The sequence below is a fragment of the Acanthaster planci genome, linkage group LG04 (assembly GCF_054643075.1).
Source record: "Acanthaster planci isolate LZ-2023a linkage group LG04, COTS_SCS, whole genome shotgun sequence".
Classification (NCBI taxonomy): domain Eukaryota; kingdom Metazoa; phylum Echinodermata; class Asteroidea; order Valvatida; family Acanthasteridae; genus Acanthaster; species Acanthaster planci.
In genome coordinates, this window is record NC_141780.1 from 6,356,362 (window position 1) to 6,362,879 (window position 6,518).

Below are 6,518 nucleotides of genomic sequence, written 5' to 3' on the forward strand. Positions count from 1 at the left end.
TCTGCAATTACAGTGTACTTCCAAAAAAAGAAAAAAAGGGCATATGTCACCTGAAAATTTGTTTAGAGTATTTGCCATTTTGAACTGTTTCAGTTCACTACCAACTACCCCCCAGAACTGTGGGGTTCGGCATCTGCAGCGCTCGCACATGGGAGTGCAGCGGGCGTTGAACCCAACAGTTCTAGGGATAACTGCCAATATGGCTCACACTCACAAGTTACTGCAGCAGTTTCCGTTAGTAAACTTATAAAAAAGAAAGAAACAACGGGCCCAAACCATGCTGATTTTTAAGAAAAGGGGCAAATATTTCTCAATCAGCATCTGAGAGTCATACATGACATGACTCTCGGACGCTGATCAGGAAATATTTGCACCTTTTTTTTAAATCGGCATGGTTTGGGCCTATTTTTGTCTTGGTACAAAGCAAAATCCCTGTTTGTACCCTGGTAAACGTTATGTACATGTGCCAGGCCTAGAGCCTGTGGCGAAAAAGGCTTGTTTCCTGTGGGATAAGTGGGGTAGACTTCGGACCCCACAGTTCTGGGGTAGGAATTCGGATGGGACAAAGTGGACATGATGGAAGTGAAAGTGGAAAGAGTTCCATACAGGGAAAATACTTGATGCCCTTGTGCACAAACCTAAGAGACTTGGCTGAAAAAAACGAAGTGTTTTCTAAGTAAATGCTTCAGAATTTTCTCAGCTCAATTTCACTTTTTATGACATGTTGTTACTTACTGATGGTTGTAACAATTTAAGGGAAGTGTTGTCAGTAGGCCTATTCTCAAGGTCAAGATGAAATCACTGATTCTTGGTTTTTCTCTCTGATTGGCCAATTGGTGGCTACGGAGCAGCGTGGACACGTGGGAGTTTCACAAAATTGCGGATACAGTGGAACGCCGCTATAACGAACAAGACGGAGTCCACACTAAATGTTCGGTACAGCGGTCATTCGGTATAGCGAATTTAACTGCCGAACGTTTCGTTGCCATGTTGAATAGCAACCTCTCTTGTCTAACTGAAGTGCACCCTCTTGTGATACCTTGGTTCGCTGTTTTCGAGATGTTTTGCCGATGCATTCAAGTTTAAACTCAAAGGGGCTAAATACATTGCAGTCTACGGGGAAAATCTGAATTATTGACTAAACTTTTAACCTTAAAATCAAATGTGCCTGAAATTTCACAATTAGTATTTATGCGCGCAATGAATATCTCCCACACTGTGCTGAAAAGGTTTCCGTTATTTTTATCATGTTGCAGCAAAAAAAGAGGGAAAAGGTGCAAATCCCTGTACAAATTGAATAGAGAGTTGTCCCTTAGCCCAGACATGAGTGCAATAAATAGAACAACCTAGTAGTAGTACCTCCGACTGCAAGAATATGGAACTCTCTCTGTGAGAGTATAAAGCCACCCCCCCCTCAAAAAAACACACATACTAGTAACATGTCACTGGTAGTGGTAGGCCCTATACCAGACATTCAAAGTCTGGCAAAGTGTGACCATTTTAAAAATATTCCCACTTATTTGATACATGTCATACACATAAGTTTATATTAGCGTGTTATTATAACAGGCCTACCCATGTGGAAAGAGTTCACAGACATCCCTTCATGCCCTGCAAATCTATGGGACTGGCCTGAATTTCTGAAAAATTCCAAGCTTGAGTTTAGAAGGCCAGAATGCTTCAATATTTTCTTGCTAACTATGACTTTAACTACTAAGTTTAATTTAAGGACATATTGTCACTTTCTGGTGGCTACTTAACCACTGGTAGGGAAATTTAGTGATGTCTGTATTTGGAACTCTTACCAAAATGACTACATCGAGGGTCTACTCAATAATAATATTAGGTACATCTAGGCCTAATCTAATATTGCATGAAAATTGCAAGATCTCACCTGCCCACACACGGAATCCTCGGAAAAGCACAAAGTTTTCACCTCGTGAATTACCTCAGAACTCCTCCAGTTGTTCGATATACCCCCCTCCCGCGTGCATGAAATGTTGTCATTCAGAAAGGCCGATTAGGAAAGCAAAACTCGGGGATTTTGACCAGAATTTTGCAAGCAGAGCTCCGCTTCGCTACACTCAAAGTTCCAGGCGAAGCGCGGAAAGCGAAGAAGCGTATTCAATGCAATGCTGTGGGGGAGTTTGTACACAAACCTATGGCGTACGTCTGCGCACAGCTGCGATCCGCCCATGCCTATCACGTGACACCTTTCTCTACCAAAGCCGAGGATCGATAGAAGGACGCTCTTGATTGGTTCAACGTCCGAAGAACAATTGCCAGGCAACATTGACGTCATAGCGGTAAGGCCCAAGCCCTGTGATTGTGAGTCGACAAACTTTTGGCGTAATTATTACCACGTATTGCTGGATTTTATTTATAGATTCGCGGCAGTCAAAAAATAAACAAGGAAAAACACAACTCCGCAGGGCAGTCTGGTTGCTCTACCAGAAAATCTCAAAACTAATGAGAATGGAAATTATCTGGCTTAAACCTCGACATTCCATGTAGCGGTACAAAGTGTAAAATCATTTTTATAGAAAATTCGAATGAATGTGAAATCTAATTTGGTAGATTCTTGTCGCATTTAGAAGTAAACTCACTTAAAACTTATTTAATTTCATCAATGGCATCACTGGCAGTTTGATTTCCTCTTAATTAAGAAGCATTTGCCCCTTAAATAGTCAGGGAAAAGGACACAACATCAAAACCCCACTCCCAACAACAGTACACGTACCTGCGCCCTCAGTGGAAAAAATCCTGAAATTTTGCTGCTGTGCCCTATCGGTAAAGTATTTGTACATAAAAAGACTTTAACAGCATACGATGACAAAAGGAGAGGGGTGCATTGCATTTATTCAACGCCCTTTTCCCTTTTTTCACGGCTTCCAATTATTGAGGCCTTCCTCTTGAATCTTGAAATCGAAACTGATACAACTTATATGAACTTAACTCTTTTTTGCGAGCACTAGCATGGACGTTGACCGAGGCCTGTAACACGACATAGGAGACACGAAGTGCTTCAAAGACACTGGTTACACTGATTATACACGGGGATTCCAACCAACGCGCCCCTGTTGACTCCACAGTTAAAGCACCTACCGCTAACCGCCTTGGAGGTCATGCGTCTATCTTACGAGTGACTAATATGTGGGTCTGTTTTTTCGCTATTGTTCTGAACAATATTGTTTCAGCCCATAAGTTATCGCATGGAGGAAGGAAAAGACAGTCTTTTCCCCCCTCCATGGTTATCGGAGATTTTGGTTTTCACAATGGTCTGCCAAGTTTCCATAGGGATTATCTCCAGTGACGCACATTGTCCAAATTACGACCGCTAAAATCACTGTTTATTCGTACACACTACGTCATGCATGTAATCTGATTAACTTTTCATGCTATTCTTTTTTTTCAAACCAGAAGAATTTTGGCCACAAACAACCAGTTCCACCGAAATAACATAAAGTCACTCAGTTTGTAGACGTTTTGCTCTTCCAACTTGAAACATTTTTCTTTTAACTGGCATTTATTTAATAATAATAATAATAACATAAAAGTAGTACGGATCCAAGGCAGCTGGAGCCCAGCATTGCAAATGGAGATAAATCCAAACATACGAGCAGGCATATTGTTAATTTCTCTTCTAAAATCATCAAATAGCCTGTCGAACGCAAAAGAACTACACGGGAAGAAACGGAAATGGCTTCTCGCTAAAAACCAATTTTGGCTTAAAAAAAAAAAGTGCATGGGTGCCCTCCATCTGCACATGCTACCGTGGAGAGAGGAAAGGTTCGACTGTGACCCTCGCTACTTCTGAATAAATCAGATTCAAAGCCAATCAAGTAAAGTAGATAGGCACTGTCACAACCCGTCTATAATAATAGTTTATGAAAGTAACATCCTCCGTAAATCTGCTATTCTCGTGACGAAACACATCAAAGTCCAGTTTTTTTGTTTACGGCATGATATTGGAAAAACAAGTGGAAAACATGCGATCGCACATTAAACTGTTGTTCCCCAACAATTACGAATGCGGGAGAGGGAAAGTCATCGTGAATTCTGAGAGGAATTGGGGATTGCTCTAAGGCCATCAAAGTGCCTCATTCATAGCCCTCCGTTTCACGGGAAAAATGTCGTGATGTAAAAAAAAAAGGGTTCAAGCAGAGGTGTTCTTTAGAAGCTGTCTTTGCTGAAATCACCCATCCAACTATTGTGGGAGAATTGTTAAGATCGGATAGTGACTTTCACCAAGACAATGTGGATTCAGATTCAGAACCGAGTTTTTGGGAGGAAATTCTAATTCAAGGGGTGGGAAATTCGATCTCTGTATGTAACCTATGTGGCCTTTCTTTTTGATTTGTGATTTTTTTGTTGGGGGGGGGGAGTTAACCCCCATTCCCCAACAATAACCAGCAACGACTGTGGCCGAGAACGACTGAAACTACTATAGCACTTTGTTTTCGTCAAAATTCTGGTCTTTTCTACAATTCCCCGACTTTTCCCATTTTCAAAAAATAATTGACAACGTTTTGGAATGAAATTCCAGAAATATTGGATGATCGTAAATTTGCCGGTTCGTTTCTGCCTTCCCCGAAAAATTGTTGGCAGTGATCCAACAGCACACCGCAAACAAGGTCTCGGAATTCTTCGTATTCGTAACAAACAACCCGCGGTTGTCATGGGGAGCGATTTGTTATTAAACCATAAAGGAAGTTAGTCGGGGAAAATTGATTTTACAATCGGTGGGGAAAAAGCAAAAGCAGTATGGTGTTCTAGTATTCCGTTTCCGTCCTTTTTTTCTCTCGCTCTCTTTTGGTAGTGAAGTGGCCAAAAAGGTCACTATAGTTGTGTGAAGAAAAGTTTGGAGCACTGTTTAAAATATTTCCGAATCTACTATTATCTTCTAGCGTCTTTATGGCCTTGTTTGTTTTTTTTTTAGCTTAATTAATCAATACGGGAAGAACATGCAGCAGGCCTACGAAATCGTCCCTGGCTAAAGGCCTGCTGCTTGAACCAGCCGAGCGACGGACCTAGATGTACATGTACATGTGCTGATGTTCTCCATTTTTACACTGTTCAGTTACCTGTTCAGAAAGCCTTGTTAAAGGGAATCGTGCACGTTGGTCGCGTGGAAGTCAGCGCTATGAGCCCCGAGTTGGATCAAGAGAGGGCGCAAGTTTCCTAGCAACGGAGGCTCCTTTGTTCGGAACCGTACTTCGCTGGTTCACGAACGACTAAATGCACGCGTCACGGTCGCATCGCTACCAACAAAATGAACCCTCCCCACCAATATGACTCCTTTGATGCTTCTGCCCAAGGCGGCTTCCCGAGGCCGAAGGAGCAAACATAATTATTGAGGTAGAAAACTGTCCTTTCCTCTGAGGTATTTACAGTGCTGACGGAGAAGGGTTTAATTCCAAAATGAGATATATCCATTTGAAAAACAAGCAATTTTTCCACAATTATGAAAGATCGAAGAGCTTAGCAGTGTACCATTTATCCTTTAACTTCTTCGTTACTGTACTGACTCATTAAAGTTATGTTGCGCTGTCTAAAAGCTGCAGAAACTGGTGGCAGGCAACTAAGAGAGGGTAAGATTACCAAAATGGCACCTATCGCATTTCGGAAATAAACTCTTCTATTGCAGTTTGAGTTGTCGGGGTGAACAAGAGGTTTTAATTTTCGCCGATACATTGCAAAGACCCAGCTAGGGGCCAAAGACAAAGGTCACGCATGCGCCCCTCCCACTGGAAAAAAAAAAGAAATATCACGAAAGAAAGGCCATTTGGGGTCTTTCTCGTTGTGGAGGATTTAACGTGTTAATTATCCTCCAAATTATAACTTCACATTTCAGAAAGGATACAAAGGGTTCAAAAAAGAAATCCCCCAATTTTCTGCCACCTCAAAAAGTTTTTGACCAAATGCAGGAAATAGTGCAAGAGTAGAATGTCTTGCAGTTCAATTTAAGGAAGAGATTAACCTTACGCTGACTATTTTTGCCCCCGATCTTGTATTTTGTGCTACATTTTCACCATCTTGGTGGGTTTTGACTTCCTGTTTTGCCTCAATCAGCATCCCGATATACAAAGTTGCTCTCACATTCTCCCACCTGTCGCATTCTGCAACCCCGCCCCTTGAAACGGAACCCGTCTAAGAATCAAAGGTTAAAACGGTAGCATACAAAGAAGAATTTTTCGTCTCATGATAAAATTCGAAGGGGTGCGGGTTAGGGAGCAGATACAATCCTTTCTCAGATGGTGGGTGTCGTTGAGGGTTTGCTGATGATGCAGCTATCACCTCAGCCGCCCCCGCCTGTGTTGGATTTTGTACAGGGCGACCAATGGCTTATCAAGCGGGGAGCAGGGCAAAACTTATCCCCATGATGGATTTTTTTTAATGAAATTTTATAAGAACATTTTATTTATCAAATATTAACACCCAAACCCTAAGAAAACAACATCAAGAAATAAAAGCAAGGATGTCGGGGCCGTGAAATAAGGTTTTGACTTTTTCTCTCC

At 41.7% G+C, this 6,518-nt stretch overlaps 1 protein-coding gene across 2 annotated transcripts in view; it reads right to left on the bottom strand.

The window, feature by feature from the left end:
• The window catches only part of LOC110973723 (plasma membrane calcium-transporting ATPase 3-like), a 111,342-nt gene extending 109,195 nt beyond the window's left edge, over positions 1-2,147 (bottom strand). For both annotated transcript variants that reach the window (XM_087136240.1, XM_022224760.2), the window contains exon 1: positions 1,895-2,147. The gene's annotated coding sequence lies outside the window, so the exon portion shown is untranslated. The remainder of the gene's footprint in view (positions 1-1,894) is intronic.
• Positions 2,148-6,518: the final 4,371 nt, after the last annotated feature.